We start from the raw sequence: 17,546 nt of genomic DNA, 5'->3' as shown, positions 1-17,546 counted from the left end.
CACATAATATTGAGAGGGAAAAGCACATTGTATTAAACTATATACCAAAAGATGCTACTTGTATCTTTAAAATACAAAGCTTTAAAAAAACAGAATGCATTGCTTAATTATACATTTGTATGTCATAAATCTATTAAAAAGCAAATAGTCAATAAAATTCAGTATGAAGTGTGCTTCTTGGAGGGAAAGAGGGTGATGGGGAAGAGAACACAGGTGATTGCAAAGTTATCTACAGTTCTCTGATTCTTAAGATGAATTGTGATTTCATTGATGTTTATGATTTATTTATATGTATTAAATAATTTGTAACTTGGTGATTTTAAAGATAAACGTGTGCTATGGGCTGAATTGGATCCCTCTCCCCAAATTCTTATGTTGAAGTCCTAACTCCAAATACCTCAAAATGTGAAGGCATTTGGAGTGTGAAGGCATTTGGAGATAAGGTCTTAAAAGATGTAACTGAATGAAAATGAGATAATTTGGGGATGCTAATCCAATATGCCTGGTATCTTTATAGAAAGAAGAGATTTTGATAGACACAGAGAGAAAAACATGTGAAATTACAGGGGAAAGACAACTAGCTATCTATAAGCCAAGGGTAGAGACCTCAGAAGAAACCAACAGTGCAAACACCTTGGTCGTGGACTTCTGGCCTCCAAAACGGTGAGAAAATACATTTCTGTTGTTTAAGCCCCACAGTCTTTGGTATTTCATTGTGGTAACCTGAGCTGGCTAATACAATGTGATTCCATAAAATATGATAAAGTAAATTACATTTGTTAATTAATTTTTTATTCACAAGTTTAATTCATTTTTGTTAACTGGGAACTTAGGCATCACTGTGATATGTTTCCAGTAGGAAATATACTCCAGGCTTAAAACAACTGATTTATAAATTAGCATTTGGTTACAATCCATTCATGCAGTGGGGCTCAGACCTTATTATCTCAGCTTCTTTTCAAGGGCCTTGATGTAAGTTCTTTAGGCTTTTTGTTACTCAAATATGATTTTCTTTAAAAAGTACCTACTTCTGGAGTTCCCACTGTAGCTCAGTGGTAACAAACTCGACTAGGATCCATGAGTACACATCCCTGGCCTCCCTCAGTGGGTTGAGGATCTGGCATTGCTGTGAGCTGTGGTGTAGATTGCAGACGTGGCTCCAATCTGGCATTGCTGTGGCTGTGGTGTAGACCAGAAACTGTAGCTCTGATTTGACCCCTAGTATGGGAACTTCCATATGCTGCAGGTGTGGCCCTAAAACAAGACCAAAAAAAAAAAAAAAAAAAAGCACATACTTCCTTATGGGAATGGTGATAAGTTTCCTTCACAAAGCTGAGGCTAAAATGAAGATTTGGTGCAGGTGGTTTATTTCGGAAGTGAAGCCCAGAAGCAGGAGTGACAGTGAACAGTGAGAAAGAGAAAAAGAGAAAGCCAGCAAAGGATGTGAGAGGAAGCTGATTAATGTGGACAGCCGGGGCTCCATACAGCTGGGGATCCTCTGAGCACCCATGATCTTAGAACTTCACTCAACATGAAGGAGGATGGGGTATGTCCATCAGCTCCTCTTCTCCACTAGTTGAAGGTTGCTCCCAGAGGCATTAATTCCTCTGCAATTCCACACTTTCTTGCTCCTGACTGACTGATCCTATGCTTGCAAAAAGCCTGACATATAAAAACAGAGAGACCTGGGAGTCACTTGAGGTGGGGCCGTGGTACTAGCCTAGAAGGTGTCCACCATAACTTGTTCAATTCAGAGGCAGGCTTGAGGGGATGTGACAGAGGGCACAAAAGGCATCTGTTAAAAACACATATTTCACCAATCTAAAAATAATGTTTGTTCTGGGACCATAAAACTCCTAGAAGAGAACATAGGCAGAACACTCTTAGATATATATCATAGCAATATTTTTTGTATCTATTTCCTAAGGCAAATAAATAAAAGCAAAAATAAACAAATGGGACCTAATTTCAACTCAAAACCTTTTGCACAGCAAAAGACATCATTGACAAAACAAAAACCAAGTGAATGGAAGAAAATATTTGCAAATGATATGACCAGCAAGGAATTAATATCCAAAATATATAAACAGCTCATTCAATTCAATGATGAGAAACAAACAATCCAATTTTAAAAATAGGCAAAATATCTGAATAGACATTTTTCCAAAGAAGATATAACAGATGGCTAACAGGCCCATGAAAAGATGCCACAAAATTGCTTATTATCAGAGAAATACAAATCAAAACAAGAATGAGATATCACCTCATACCCATCAGAATGGCAATCATCAAAAAGTCTACAAATCACAACTATTGGAAAGGAAGTGGAGAAAAGGGAACCCTACTACTGTTGATGGAAATATAAATTTTTACAGCCACTATGGAAAACAGTATGGAGGTTTCTCAAAAAAAAAAAAATAAAAATAGAACTAGAATATGACCCAGCACTTCCACTCCTGGGTATATATCCAAAAAAAAATGAAAACATTAATTTGAAAAGATACATGCACTCCAAAGTTCATAGCAGCACTGCTCAACAAAAGCCAAGATATGGGAGAAACTCAAGTGTCCATTAGTAGAGGAATAGATAAAGAAGATAAGGTCTATGTATTTTATACACACACACACACACATATGCAGGAATATTATGAGCCATAAAAAAGAATAAAATTCTGCCATTTGCAGCAACATCATTGGATCTGGAGAATATTATAGTTAGTGAAATAAGTCAAAGATGACTATTATATAACTTATATGTGGAATATAATAAACAATATAAACAAATGTGTATGGTAAAACAGAAAGAGACTCACAGATAGAGAAATCAAACTAGTTGTTACCAAAGTGAAGAGGGAAGTGGGAAGAGTCAAGTTAGGGTTATGGAATTAAGAGATACAACCTATTATGTATAAGATAGATAACCACCAAGGATATATTGTATAGCACAAGGACATAGAGCCATTATCTTGTAGTAACTTTAAATGGAGTATAGGCTATAAAAATATTGAATCATTATACTATACACCTAAAACTAATACAATATTGTAAATCAACTGTATTTCAACAGGAAGGGAGGGAGGGAGAAAGGAAAAGGGGGAGAGAGGGAGGAAAGGAAGGAAGGGGAAGGGAAGGAAAGGAAAGGAAAGGAAAGGGAAACAGAAGAGAAGAAAATCAGTGTCTCTATTGGTCACAGTGGCAAGAAATGTCTTAGCCTATTGCAAGAAGAATGACATTATTGGAGGAGCAAAAAAGAATCTCAAATATTAGGGCCATGATAGCAGCAAGGAAGGTAAATTATAAGAAGAAACCAATACCTTCCTGCCTGCTGTCTAACCAAGATGCAGTAAGGTACAAAAAGCTCACAGGTTTTTGGACTAGGTATAATTAAGCCATGGAATAATTAGAACAAGACCAATTGAATACTCATCACCTTTCAGAAGAAAAGTAGAGGGAGTTAAAGCTAAACTTATAAGTAATAAAAAAAAAATTACTGGATTTCCCCATGGCTCTGGAAAATTACTGGATTTTCCCCATGGGGCTAAGGATTCAGCATTGTCACTGCTGTGGCACAGGTTCAACCCTGGCCCAGGAATTTCCACATGTTGTGGGAGCAGCCAAAAAAAAAATAAGAAAAATGTCTATAGATCTAATATAGATAACATAAAAATAAGCTATTAGCTATAAAATATAAAGCCAAAATTTACTGGATAAAAAAATTCCCTCTATTTATTACTGTTATGATGTTAGATAACATCAAATTATATTTCATATTATTTTCACTAAACTCTTTTTACATTTGATATAAATAAATTTTTCTTTGATGGCTAAACCTTAATGTGATAGAACTACTTTCCATGAAGAACATGGTCTTTGAAAAATGCATAGACATATATCACCATTTCCAGATCAAGTTTTCCCTGTGTTCCCACAAGAGCCTTTCCTTTGCTAGCATTTTTTCTACCTAAATGCCCTTTCCTTTTTTATAAGACTAAATTTGCTCCATTCATCAGGGCCTAGCTCAAATCCCTTTCTCCTGGGAGGTTGCTTTGTCTCCTTTCTTGACAATACTAGCTCCTATACTTGAAGCCAGTCCCCCTTCTTCAGAGCTCTCAAAATCCTTGGGCTTCCATTATAGCTATTTATGGTCTTTTCCACCCACTACATTATAAATGCTTAAATGTAGAATTCATGTCTGATTGTTTTTGAGTTCCAAGTACCTAAGAGTGGCAATTTGCTTATAGTAGGAGTTTAAAAAATATTTATTGGCACAGTAAATTAAACAAATGATTGTCTAGTGGTAACATACCAGCAATTATTTGCCACTGCTTGCTCCTATATCTCACAACCCACTTTCTTCTCTGCATATGCAGAAATCTAGTTCTTCTATTAGTCTGATACATTTTATAATAGTTTTTCACTTGAATTCACAAATTGGTTATTGTTAATCATTGGCAGTTTGGACTTATTCAGGTTTTCTAATAAGAATAAGTTCTCAGAAATCTAGTTGGGCCATTGATAGAATTAATAAATAATAAGAGGTAGAATTGCCAGATGAAACACTTGTCTTGAATATTTTTGAAAATAGAAAGCTTATAATGAGTTTGTGAGCTCATATAATAGTTCCTTATTTATTCCAAATATCATTGTAATTATGATATCCATGGAAATTGTTAAAAATTTACTTTTGATTCTTGCTAGTCAGGCTTTCTATAAGTGATTTCTAAATATTAAAGCAAATTGAGAGAAAAAGAAATTTTCTTGACTCAGTTGGTAGAGATAAACCATTCATACCCTTTCTTTTTCTATTTCTTCTCTGTAATGTCATTCAGAGAAGACAAATATCTCTCCGTAATCAAGTAGACTGGAATGAAACCTTCTAGAAAAAAATTATGCTTTCCTCAGTTTAGTCACTCAATCCACAGTGTTTGTTTGTATCTCAGAAATAATGGGTTATAAGTAAATTCAGCAAAGAGCTGATTTCTGTAAGATATTCTCAGTTCTATTATTCTAGTATAACAACCTGATATACTAAATTGGCAAAGAATTTTTTCCAAGAATAACTCATGGGATGAACAGAATTAGTTAGTTTTGCTACTGCTTTCTAGTCTCTGTAATCATATGCTCATCAATTTGATTAAGGTCTCTGGGAAGAACCTTGGAAAAGCTCCAATGATTATTTAAATATTTTTTCAGAAACAACTAATCCAGAAAACACTGCCAATCTACTAACCTTTCCAAACACTTCAAGAGATAGATTTTTTTTTTAAATCTTACTTTTAGGATAAGCATCTTAACTTTTAAGGAACTGAACCTCAAATGGTTTTGGTGATATTTGATATTCTAGATCTATGCTGTTCAATATGGTAATGACCAGCCACATGTGCCTCTTAAGCATCAGAAATATGACTAGACCAAACTGAGATGTGCTTAAATGTAAAATACAAGTCAGATGTTGGAGGCTGAGTATGTAAAATATAATGAAAAATCTCACTAATAACTTTCATATTCATTATATGCAGAAATGATAATAATTTAGACATTCACTTAATAAGATATTATTAACAGTAATTTCAACTATTTTTATAAAAGGGAACTATTAGAAAATTTTAGATTTCATATGTAGCTTGTGTTTGTGACTCAGGTTTTATTTCTTTTTGATAGCATTGTCCTTTATTTATAACCAGTTTAGCTCAAATTAGAATTTTTTCAGGAAAATTTAACTGTTTATTACTTTAGACTTTACCAGTTATTAATCAGTCAAATAATTCAAGAAAACAGTGGGTAATGACTGATTTTTCAAAGATGAGTCTGGTTTGGGAGGTAGTATTTTTTGAAAGTGATCATTTCTTTCATCAATGATTGTTTTCAGATATATGACAGCTTTTTGACTTGAGGCTATGTACAATATTCAGATACCAAAATTATACCTAGTTGTGTGGGATGATATATAGATAGACAGACAGACAGACATAAATTAATGTAAAGTGCCAATCAGCAAATATGGGGAGCATTATTCTGCACACCCCTTTCTATTTAATAAATATTTAATCAGCAGTGACTAATTATCACATCAAAATGTTAATACACTAATGTCAAGATACCCATAAAATAAGTGCAGAATTCAGAAAAGAATAAAGACTTTAAAATAAAACCACTATTTAAAAAACTAGAATGAAACTATGAACTTAGAGTGACTTTCTTATGTCACTTCATCTACAGATTATTTTTTGCCACTGATGTAAAAAGGATAATTTTGAAATGTTAGAGATATAATGAGAGGTTTTGAAAAGAATTTTTTTATCTAGTATTTTTGCAAATTCTTTACCTGCTTTGTCTTTGAGAAAGAAAAGTATTGCTTGACTTTATGTGATGAAAAGTGCAAAAGCAATGACACACTATTAAAAAAGAGATACTTTGGACTTCCTGTGTGGCTCACAACAAAAAGAAGATACTTTGGGAAGTGTCTATTAACATATAAAAGTATATTGCACACTTGTCAAATTTTCAAATTCTTTTTAGATATTGCTGGTTTGTTATGATTCCATCCACTTGAAATGATTCAAAATCAGATACGTAGCATTCAAATCCTCTGTTATTTAAACCAAAGGAAAAGAGACATGAGTAGTTGTAAGTACTGTGGCTCCCCTTGCATGGTTATCGTTGCCAGGGAAACCACTTACTTCTAATCCTTGTGTTCAGCCTGTCCATCCCACTATCTGGCATCACTGCTTCTCAAGAAGGGCAACATCACAGCATGGCATAAGAACAGGAAACAAAAAATGACAATAACCAATACGTTATCCTGCTACATACAAACGTTTCTCAGAAAATCTACATGGTGGTGACTTCTGGGAAATGAAAAACAGAATCGGCCCTCTAAAACTGCTGTATGTATATGTGCTAGTGGCTACAAGGTACCACATTCACACATTCAAGTATGCAAAAACACCAATTTCTAAGTCACACATGTGACTGCAGAAAAGAATATAACATGTCAGGCCCAGACAGGACAGGGCTTGGCAGATCAGAGTCCTAGGGCTTGCTAGGTCAGTATGGAGCCTATGATCTTTCTGAGAGGCAGAGTTACTGGCCGGCAGTGTGATCTGTGAGGCAGCTTTATGGGAGTAGATTCTGAAAACCAGTTTAAGAAGGACTGAGATTCCTTAAGTCCTGGGTCAAGCTTAGTTATGAAACAAGCCAGCTAGCCAAATAAGAGCATCTTGAGTAAGTAAAAATAAAGCTGATATGTGCTGGTAAAAGAACCATAGGTCAAAAAGGTAATTCTTCATATAATTCCAATATTGGCTTCCTCTTGGACACCTTAGCAACACACTCAAACACCTAAACTGGCTGTATGAATCAAAGGAATACCCAAACTCTGAAAAGTGATAATGCACAATAACTACTTTGAATGAATATAGCTAAAAGCACAGTTGTGGTATCATCTGTGCATCTATAAGATGAATAGCATTGAGAACTATGTCTAGATACTCATGTTGTAACAGAAGAAAGGGTGGGGGAAAAACTGTAATTGTAATGTATACATGTAAGGATAACCTGACCCCCTTGCTGTACAGTGGGAAAAAAAAAATACTCCACACCCTGAATGTGCTGGAAGCACTCAAGAGACTATTAGTAACATCCTGAAAAGCAATAAACTTTTAGCTCTTATAAAAAAAAAAAAGATGTTAATCAAATCCTCTACTGCTTTTTGTTTTATTCTGGATTTCTAGTATTTATTTCTGTGTTCTGCAACATTTGCTAAATTGAATTGAATGTAAAAAATTAGCCCAGCAGAAGGTGAACAATGTCTATCAAATTCTGAAGTCAGAGGTTCTAATTAAGAAAAAAAAAAACTCCAGCCATAGTAGATAATTGTGCAAGTAACTCAGCTACAAGAGTACCAAAAAAAAAAAAAAATTAATCTGAAAGGACCATAAAAAACAAAAGTTGCTCAAGTGAACTAGATGTAGTCATGGGCAGAGCTTTGTAAAAGATCATTTTCAAAGGTGCTATTTAGAATCAGCTTCCTTTATTCTTTTATAAACTTGGAACTTCATCTTATACTACACTTAATGTCTTCTTGAATGATGATAGAGGGTGGTCCTTGAACATTGCAACTGTAAGGCCTCCTCCAATAACCATGCTAACCTAGAAGGTTGTTTTTCATAGGCTCTCAAGAGTGACATTCCACGTAAACTCACAATACAATCTCCAGAATACCACCCCAAAATGTAATAGTAACCCATCAAACATACAAAAGCAAATTTCCTGTAGACATCCCCAAATTGTCTTCTGAATCTCCCTTTTTACATGTTTTTGTCATCAGCTTTGAGAATTTTAGATATATTTGAGTTATCTGAGAAAGAAATTCAAATTTAATTTTAAAAAATGAACAGGAAAATAATAAATTGATTTTGACCATACTAATCTTAATCACCCTCTTTTTTCTAGATAAAGATTATCCTCGCAGTGACCCAATACTAAAATACAGGATTCCCTTCCTGAAATTTTGGGAAGTTAGTTGCAAAGGTAATAAATAATCAGTTCCTATGTAATGTAGGAGCTACTTAGTCATGCATGCCAATAGAGAGAGAGACAGAGAGAGAGAGAAGAGGCAGGAAACAGTCTAAACTGTCTAAATCTGACCTGTTCTGCTCTCTGAAATGTAGCTTTAATGTCACAGCACCAAAAAGAGAGTTATACATAAGACAAGTTACAGATTTGTCTGCCTTTATTTTAATCTATAGTCTGATGCAAGGGTTCGTTCCTTTGTGACGATGTTTTCCTTCTGCCCATGATATTCTTAATATGAGTATAACCTTATCATTGTTAGGCTCGAACCACAAATAAAATTTAGGAACTTAGTTCTGATAACTAAACATAAATTCTGTGCTTGACCAGTCAGGGCATTACAAGTTGCAAATGGTTGAATAATTTCTCAAACCCAGTATTTCTATTGAGGGAAAAGAAGGCTAAAGAAAATTACAAAACAATTCCCTAACTTGGATAACTAAAGTAGCATGATGTCCATGTGTGACATTCAAGGGTGTCTTACTCCTGTAGACTGGAAGGCTGTGTATTGCATCTAAAATCATCCTTACACATTCAGCCCACAGCCTGGGCAACAGCCAAGGCTACCCAATGTGAGAGCTTTTTCCAGCCTCTCCGTGCCTTTTACATTTTTCTTTCTCTCCAAGTAGCCCAGAGCCACATTTTAATAAGTGACCTTCAACAAGCTGAATAATTTCTTCAGTACATGGGTACATTCAAAAGCCTTGGAGGATTTAGCTGTAATAAGTAGTCCTAGCAAATATACGATCTTATGAAGCCTTTGAAGTCTCTAAAAACTTCCCTTAAATAGCCTCAATTGAAGGTTCAGGCTAGATGATTTACAGAGCCCCTTGCAAAGCAAAAATCCTATGATTTGGGATCAGCAGAACCAGCTGGATATTACAGCTTAGTGCAGTTAATATGGCTTTCTCATATTTAAGAATATTTTTGGATCCAAAAGAGACTGCCTGAATGGTTCAGCTATTAACTATTAATTAATGTCCAGTCTGCTCTGGGATAGCAACAAAGCCAAATAAGCAGAGGTTTGTATTCTCATTCCCTTAGTTAAAAGAATAACTTAATAAAAATATTCCATTAAATTCAAATAGAAAACATTGTACAGTACTGCAGAGGTGAAGATATTTTCTTGTGACTCTGAATTAATTGTCATTTAGAAGACTCAGGGTTTGTATTTTTCCTTCAACAAACTTCTGTGCTTAACTTATAACTCATACCTCCCACATCTATTTCTGTAATTTTATAAAAAAGTGTGAAAATAATAGAAAATGTTCTTACTACTTTATTTTTCAATTAGTGGTGTAAAATATCAGAGAAATATTTTCCAGTTGGTCTATGAATCATATTTCTAATCATATATGCCCTGAATAGCAGTTTTTGAAAACTTCAAGGATGTTTTAATAAATACTGCCTTTTAAAACAGTAATTTTATGTTTAATCATGTACAGCATCTATGGCATGATTTTTGGAGAAATAAAATTGTAAAGCACAATCGCAAAAAATAAACACATAAATAAGAAATCATGATCATAGAAGTTAACATAAAATTGAACTATAAAAATCAATTTACTAGTTAACCAATTTCTGAATGGCAAAATTAACTGTTCAGTTGATTAAATTTACCAGAAACTCGTTTTAAGAAATATTCTTTAGGAGTTCCCATTGTGGCTCAACAGTTAGTGAACCTGACTAGCATTCGTGAGGACATGGGATTGCTCCCTGGCCTCACTCATTGGGTTAAGGATGTGGCATTGCCGTGAGCTGTGATGTAGGTTGCAGACACGGCTGGAAACCCGTGTTGCTGTGGCTGTGGCGTAGGCCTCTGGCTTTAGCTCCAATTGGACTCCTAGCCTGGGAACCTCCACATGTCGCAGTTGCAGCCCTAAAAAGACAAAAGACAAGAGCGAGAGAGAGAGAGAGAGAGAGAGAGAGAGAGAGAGAGAGAGAGAGATTGATTCTTTAAAATATATTTAATGAAAATGAATCTTTTTAGTATATCTTCTGACTCAGTCTTTACCCCCTAATATTTATGGAGGACTTACAATATATTCGGCACTATTTTAAGTACCTTATATAAATTAATTTGTGTATATATATATACTCTTCACAATAACCATATAAGGTTTATTCTATTGATAGCCCCAATTTTAGAGAAGAAAACAAAGGCACAATTCTGTTGAGCAACTTTCCCAAGTTTGCACAGCCAAAGTTGCAATGCGATCCACCATACCATTCTGGTTCATAAAATGACATTCACAGAATGCAGCAAGTGACTGAGCACTACAGTGAGTGTACAAGGGTCTTCTGCCCTATATGGGGACTCTTCTAATGGTCAGACTTTGAGTCTTTGCTCTTAGGCTCAGCATTGAGTTGACCAGGACCTTTTTATCTGAAGGCTCTCACTGCTCAATTCTGCCTCTTTCCTGCCTGGTGTCAGACCAACATCATGGTATGAAAGCATTCCATGACCTTTTCATTTTTCACTTCTTTACCTTTCGTAGGCATTATCAACCATCCACATCTCTGATCAATAAATCTCTTCCACTTCTAACTCCAAATCAGCATTTGATTCTCAGAGAAACCAAAGATGACATACCAGATGACTCACAGATTTACATCTCCTTGGATTTCTAAATCCATAATATATTCATCTATTAGGTAATCCTCCAGATGTCTTAAAGAACCTTAAGTAGAACCTGGACTCATAATCTTCTCCTAAATTTTTTTTTCTGCCTGATGTTCCATCAGCAGCAGATAGTCCTTCAATCCATTTGGTTGTGCTAACCATAAACCTGGGAGCCATCCTTGGAATTTCTTCATGCCTGTCTCACATATCCAATTCATCATCAGATTATGTTGGTTTAACTTCCTAAAAATATTCCTCCTTCTTTTTCTTTCCAGCTCCATCATAATAGTCTTAGTCTCAAATACCATCATCTCTTGATTATTCTACACTAGTCTCCAAAGACTTGGAGTTCCTGTCATGGCTCAGTGGTTAACAAACCTGACTAGCATCCATGAGGACGCAGTTTCAATCCCTGGCCTTGCTTAGTGGGTTAAGGATCTGGCATTGCCATGAGCTGTGGTGTAGGTCTCAGATGTGGCTTGGATCCTGCGTTGCTGTGGCTCTGGAGTAGGCCAGCAGCTATAGCTCTGATTTGAACCCTAGCCTGGGAATCTCCATATGCCATGGGTGTGGCCCTAAAAAGACCAAAAAAAAAAAAAAAAAGAGAGAGATACCTATAACCACTATAGTTGCCAGCCAATCCATAATTCTCCATGCTATAGCTAGAATTATTTTCAAGACACAAATCTGATCTTGTCACCCTTTGGCTTAAAATCTTTCTGTTGTTTCCCACTGCTCTTAGAATATGACAAAATTCTTTAACATAGCTTAACAGTGGTCAAGTTCTAGCCTCATTTCCTATTCCCCTCAGAGTATGGCTATGATGGCAGGAACTATGCCCCTTTTATTTACTATTTTATATCAGAGTTTGCTTGAGTACATGGCACACACCAAGTGCTAAATATATAGTTGTTTAATACATAATTAAGTGACTGAATGAATAAAGAATCAATCAAATGAGTCTATTCAAAACCCACTGGACACATTTTGTGTTTTTCTTTTGTGGAACTTTATCTCAGAGTTGAATATTTAAATCTTATCCATCCTGGTTCAACATACGCAAATCAATCAGCATCATACACCACATTAACAAAAAAAAAGTCAAAAATCATATGATCATCTCAATAGTCGCAGAAAAAGCATCTGACAAAGTCCAACATCCATTCATGATCAAGACCCTCGCCAACGTGGGTATAGAGGGAACATTCCTGAACATAATCAAAGCCATTTATGATAAACCCACAGCAAATATAATCCTCAATGGGGAAAAACTGAAAGCCTTCTCACTCAAATCTGGAACAAGACAGGGATGCCCAGTCTCACCACTGCTCTTCAACATAGTTTTGGAAGTCTTAGCCACAGCAATTAGACAAACAAAAGAAATAAAAGGCATCCATATAGGAAGAGAAGAGATCAAACTGTCACTGTATGCAGATGACATGATACTATACATAGAAAACCCTAAGGACTCAACCCCAAAACTACCTGAACTGATTAATAAATTCAGCAAAGTAGCAGGATATAAGATTAACATTCAGAAGTCAGTCGCATTTCTGTATACCAGCAATGAAACATTAGAAAAGGAATACAAAAATACGATACCTTTTAAAATTGTACCTCACAAAATCAAATACCTCGGAATACACCTGACCAAGGAGGTAAAGGACCTATATGCCCAGAACTATAAAACTTTAATCAAAGAAATCAAAGAAGATGTAAAGAAATGGAAAGATATTCCATGTTCCTGGATTGGGAAAATCAATATTGTAAAAATGGCCATACTACCCAATGCAATCTACAGATTCAAGGCAATCCCTATCAAATTACCCATGACATTTTTCACAGAACTAGAACAAACAATCCAAACATTTATATGGAACCACAAAAGACCCAGAATTGTCAAAGCAATCCTGAGAAACAAAAACCAAGCAGGAGGCATAACTCTCCCAGACTTCAAGAAATACTACAAAGCCACAGTCATCAAAACAGTGTGGTACTGGTACCAAAACAGACAGACAGACCAATGGAACAGAATAGAGAATCCGGAAATAAACCCTGACACCTATGGTCAATTCATCTTTGACAAGGGAGGCAAGAATATAAAATGGGAAAAAGAAAGTCTATTCAGCAAGCATTGCTGGGAAACCTGGACAGCTGCATGCAAAGCAATGAAACGAGAACACACCCTCACACCATGCACAAAAATCAACTCCAAATGGCTGAAAGACTTCAATATATGACAGGACACCATCAAACTCCTAGAAGAAAACATAGGCAAAACACTCTCTGACATCAACATTATGAATATTTTCTCAGGTCAGTCTCCCAAAGCAATAGAAAGTAGAGCAAAAATAAACCCATGGGACCTCATCAAACTGAAAAGCTTTTGCACAGCAAAGGAAACCCAAAGGAAAACAAAAAGACAACTTACAGAATGGGAGAAAACAATTTCAAATGATGCAACTGACAAGGGCTTAATCTCTAGAATATATAAGCAACTTATACAACTCAATAGCAAAAAAGCCAATCAATCAATGGAAAAATGGGCAAAAGACCTGAATAGACATTTCTCCAAAGAAGATATACAGATGGCCAGCAAACACATGAAAAAATGCTCAACATCGCTGAGTATAAGAGAAATGCAAATCAAAACTACCATGAGATACCACCTCACACCAGTCAGAATGGCCATCATGAATAAATCCACAAATAACAAGTGCTGGAGGGGCTGTGGAGAAAAGGGAACCCTCCTACACTGCTGGTGGGAATGTAAACTGGTACAGCCACTGTGGAGTACAGTTTGGAGATACCTTAGAAATCTATACATAGAACTTCCATATGACCCCGCAATCCCACTCTTGGGCATCTATCCGGACAAAACTCTACTTAAAAGAGACACATGCACCCGCATGTTCATTGCAGCACTATTCACAATAGCCAGGACATGGAAACAACCCAAATGTCCATCGACAGAGGATTGGATTAGGAAGACATGGTATATATACACAATGGAATACTACTCAGCCATAAAAAAGAATGACATAATGCCATTTGCAGCAACATGGATGGAACTAGAGAATTTCATCCTGAGTGAAATAAGCCAGAAAGACAAAGACAAATACCATATGATATCACTTATAACTGGAATCTAATATCCAGCACAAATGAACATCTCCTCAGAAAAGAAAATCATGGACTTGGAGAAGAGACTTGTGGCTGCCTGATGGGAGAGAGAGGGAGTGGGAGGGATCGGGAGCTTGGACTGATCAGACACAACTTAGAATAGATATACAAGGACATCCTGCTGAATAGCATTGAGAACTTTGTCTAGGTACTCATGTTGCAACAGAAGAAAGGCTGGGGAAAAAACTGTAATTGTAATGTATACATGTAAGGATAACCTGACCCCCTTGCTGTACAGTGGGAAAATTAAAAAAAATAAAAATAAATAAAAATAAATCTTATCCATCCTGGAAGGTCTAAGATGGTGGAGCAGCAGGACATAAGGCTCATCTACTCCCACAAATACATTGAAAATACAACTATATGTGGAACTCTTTGCACAGAAAATTTGCAAAAAACTGAAAAAAGACCTCAAGATTATGACAGAACAATAAAAACATCACAAAACCAGATAGGACATAAGAAAGAAGAAAGAAGCAGAACAAGAGAAAAAGAAGCAAAAGGAAATGAGATGAGACCTGCTTTCCCAGGTGGGAGCTGGGAATAGGAATAGCTCCTACAACCCAGGAAGTTCTGCCACCAGCAACAAGATAAGCCAAAAACAGAGGAGGAACTTTACAAAAATGGTCTGAAGCAGTTAAAAATGAGACAGTCCTCCATAAATGGTCAGTGCTATGGGCAACGGGCAACCATAGACGGGTACCAATACATGTTAGGAACTAAAACTTTGGCCTTAGAAATCATACCCAGAGAAGGAGCTGGGGCTAGCTAGCTACATGGGGAAAAAAAGGGGGGTTGGTCATTTGGAAACAGCCTGGGCGGACTAGAATGTAGGACAACCCCAATGCAGAGCATCTAAACAGAGGCAACCCAGTTGGGCTTAGAGACTGGATGCCATTGGAGGTGCTGGAGGAAGGGGAAGGATCCACCACTACAGCCTTGTTCCCTATGCCCGCTTTCTTAAGCTGTAGAATACTGCCTGTCTCAGCTCCAGAACCACTTGGCCACAGCGGCTGCCTAGCATTGGCTAGGAAGCAGCCCCACCCTTAGGGCTACAGACTTCTTGGAGCAGGTGGAGTAACCACCTGAGGGAATAACACAAGTTCCCAGTTCCTGCTGGTGGTGGCCCTGCGCTAGTGGAACCTGACATGTGCCAGAAGAGCTACTGGCGGTGGTGGTGCTCATCCCCCCGCCCCCCCATCGCCCTGAGAGATCAGGGAAAACACTTTGGCTCCATCCAGAGAATCTGCAGAGGCTCTGACTAGCAGCGCAGTGCCAGAAAAGCTGCTGGTGGTAGCACCCACTTCCTGCAAAACTAATGACCTGCTTGAGCAGGGAAAACACAGGCATCTCAGCTCTGCCTAGAGAGGCAGTGCTCATTCCTACAAGAGGGCCGCTGGTGCCTGCTCCCTGCTGATCAGAGAAAACGCAGGCACCTTGGCTCTGCCCAGAGAATCTACAGAGGTACATGCCAGCAAATCAGCACCAGAAAAACTGCCGGTAGCAGTGCCCACTTCCTGCAAAAGCAGTGACCTGCTTGAGCAGGGAAAACACAGGCAAACACAGGCATCTCAGCTCTCCCCAGAGAATCTGCAGAGGCTAGTGCCAGTGCAGGAGGACCCATTCCCGTGAAAGGGCTGCCAGTGCTCATTCCCTGTTGATCAGGGAAAACACAGGCACCTTGGCTCTGCCCGGAGAATCTGCAGAAGCTCGTGCCAGCAAAGTAGCACCAGAAAAGCTCTTGGCAGCAGCACCCATCCCCACTCTCTGATGGAGCTGTGGGCTGTCTAACTGGTGAAAAGCACAAGATACAGGACCCCTGCCAGTGGCCCTGTGAAGGCTCACATCAGTGGCACTCTTTCCACACCAAGGAAGCCAGGGGAGGCCCATTAACACACATTTTAATCTTCAGGACTACAGAGAGCACTCCAACCAGCAGTAAGGCAGGGGGAAGGACCACCAGAAACATACAACCTGCAGCTACAGAGAACCTGTGAGCAGCAATTAAAGAGAGGCTCCCCCACCCCTGAGACTTAAGAGAGAGATTCCCAGAGTGGCCAAGCAAAGAGTGCTGGCAGAACAGCAGCACCTGCTCCTAAATCTATAGAAAGTAGTCCTTAGAGCCTACCCTGCCAAAAGGTATATATGAACCACTACCACTTCCGAGAACTCCAGGCCTGGGCACCTGTTTCAACATCTATATACCAACTATGAAGGGGATAGTAAACAGAAAGTTAGACACCATGAGATGACAAAAAAGAAAAAAACAAAAAACAAACAGCTTTCAGACAAAGGCACAAGAAAAAAACACACAAAAACCATTAAATGATGAGGAGATAGGCAATTTACCTGAAAAAGAATTCAGAGTGGTGATAGTAAAGATGATCCAAGATTTTGGAAAAAGAATGGAGACACAGATTGAGAATTTAAAAGAGGTGTTTAACAAAGAGCTACAGGATTTGAGGAGCAAAATGAATAGTGCAATAGCTGAAAGGAAAAATAATCTAGAGGGAACCAATAGCAGGTTAATCAGAAGAATGAATAAGTGAGGTGGAAGACAGAGTGGTGGAAATGACTGCTACAGAAAAGAATAAAGAAAAAAGAATGAAAAAAACTGAGGAGAGTCTAAGAGACACCTGGAACAACATTAAACATATCAACATTCACATCATAAGGGTTCCAGAAGGAGAGGAGAGACAGAAAGGACCAGAGAAAATATTTGAAGAGATTATAACTGAAAATTTCCCAAATATGGGAAAGGAAACACTCACTCAAGTGGAATAAGCACAGAGAATTCCATACAAAATTAACCCCAGAAGAAATACAGCAAGCCACATACTAATCAAACTGACCAAGCTTAAGTTCAAAGAAAAAATATTAAGCGCCACAAGGGAGAAACAACAAATCACATATAAGGGAATTCCCATAAGAATAACATCTAATCTTTCAGCAGAAACTCTACAAGCCAGAAGATGTCTGAGGTGATGAAGAGGAGGGACCTAGAACCAAGAATACTCTAATCGGCAAAACTCTCATTCAGATTTGATGGAGAGATCAAAAGCTTCACAGACAAGCAAAAGCTAAGAGAATTCAGCATCTCCAAACCAGCTCAACATCAACTACTAAAGGAACTTCTCTAAGCAGAAAAGGAAAAGCCACAATTATA

General features: G+C 37.4%; 2 long non-coding RNA genes across 2 annotated transcripts in view; one reads left to right on the top strand and one right to left on the bottom strand.

The window, feature by feature from the left end:
• The window catches only part of LOC110259419, a 44,290-nt gene extending 43,219 nt beyond the window's left edge, over positions 1-1,071 (top strand). The window contains exon 3 of the long non-coding RNA XR_002341806.1: positions 518-1,071. This is a non-coding gene — a long non-coding RNA (uncharacterized LOC110259419). The remainder of the gene's footprint in view (positions 1-517) is intronic.
• LOC106509495 overlaps positions 1-17,546 on the bottom strand; it is a 58,716-nt gene that overhangs the window by 28,667 nt on the left and 12,503 nt on the right. The gene's annotated exons all lie outside the window — the stretch shown is intronic.

This window comes from Sus scrofa, chromosome 2 (genome assembly GCF_000003025.6).
Source record: "Sus scrofa isolate TJ Tabasco breed Duroc chromosome 2, Sscrofa11.1, whole genome shotgun sequence".
NCBI classification, from domain to species: Eukaryota; Metazoa; Chordata; class Mammalia; order Artiodactyla; family Suidae; genus Sus; species Sus scrofa.
The sequence above is the reverse complement of the archived record's forward strand: the minus strand, read 5'-3'. Positions and strand labels throughout refer to the sequence as shown.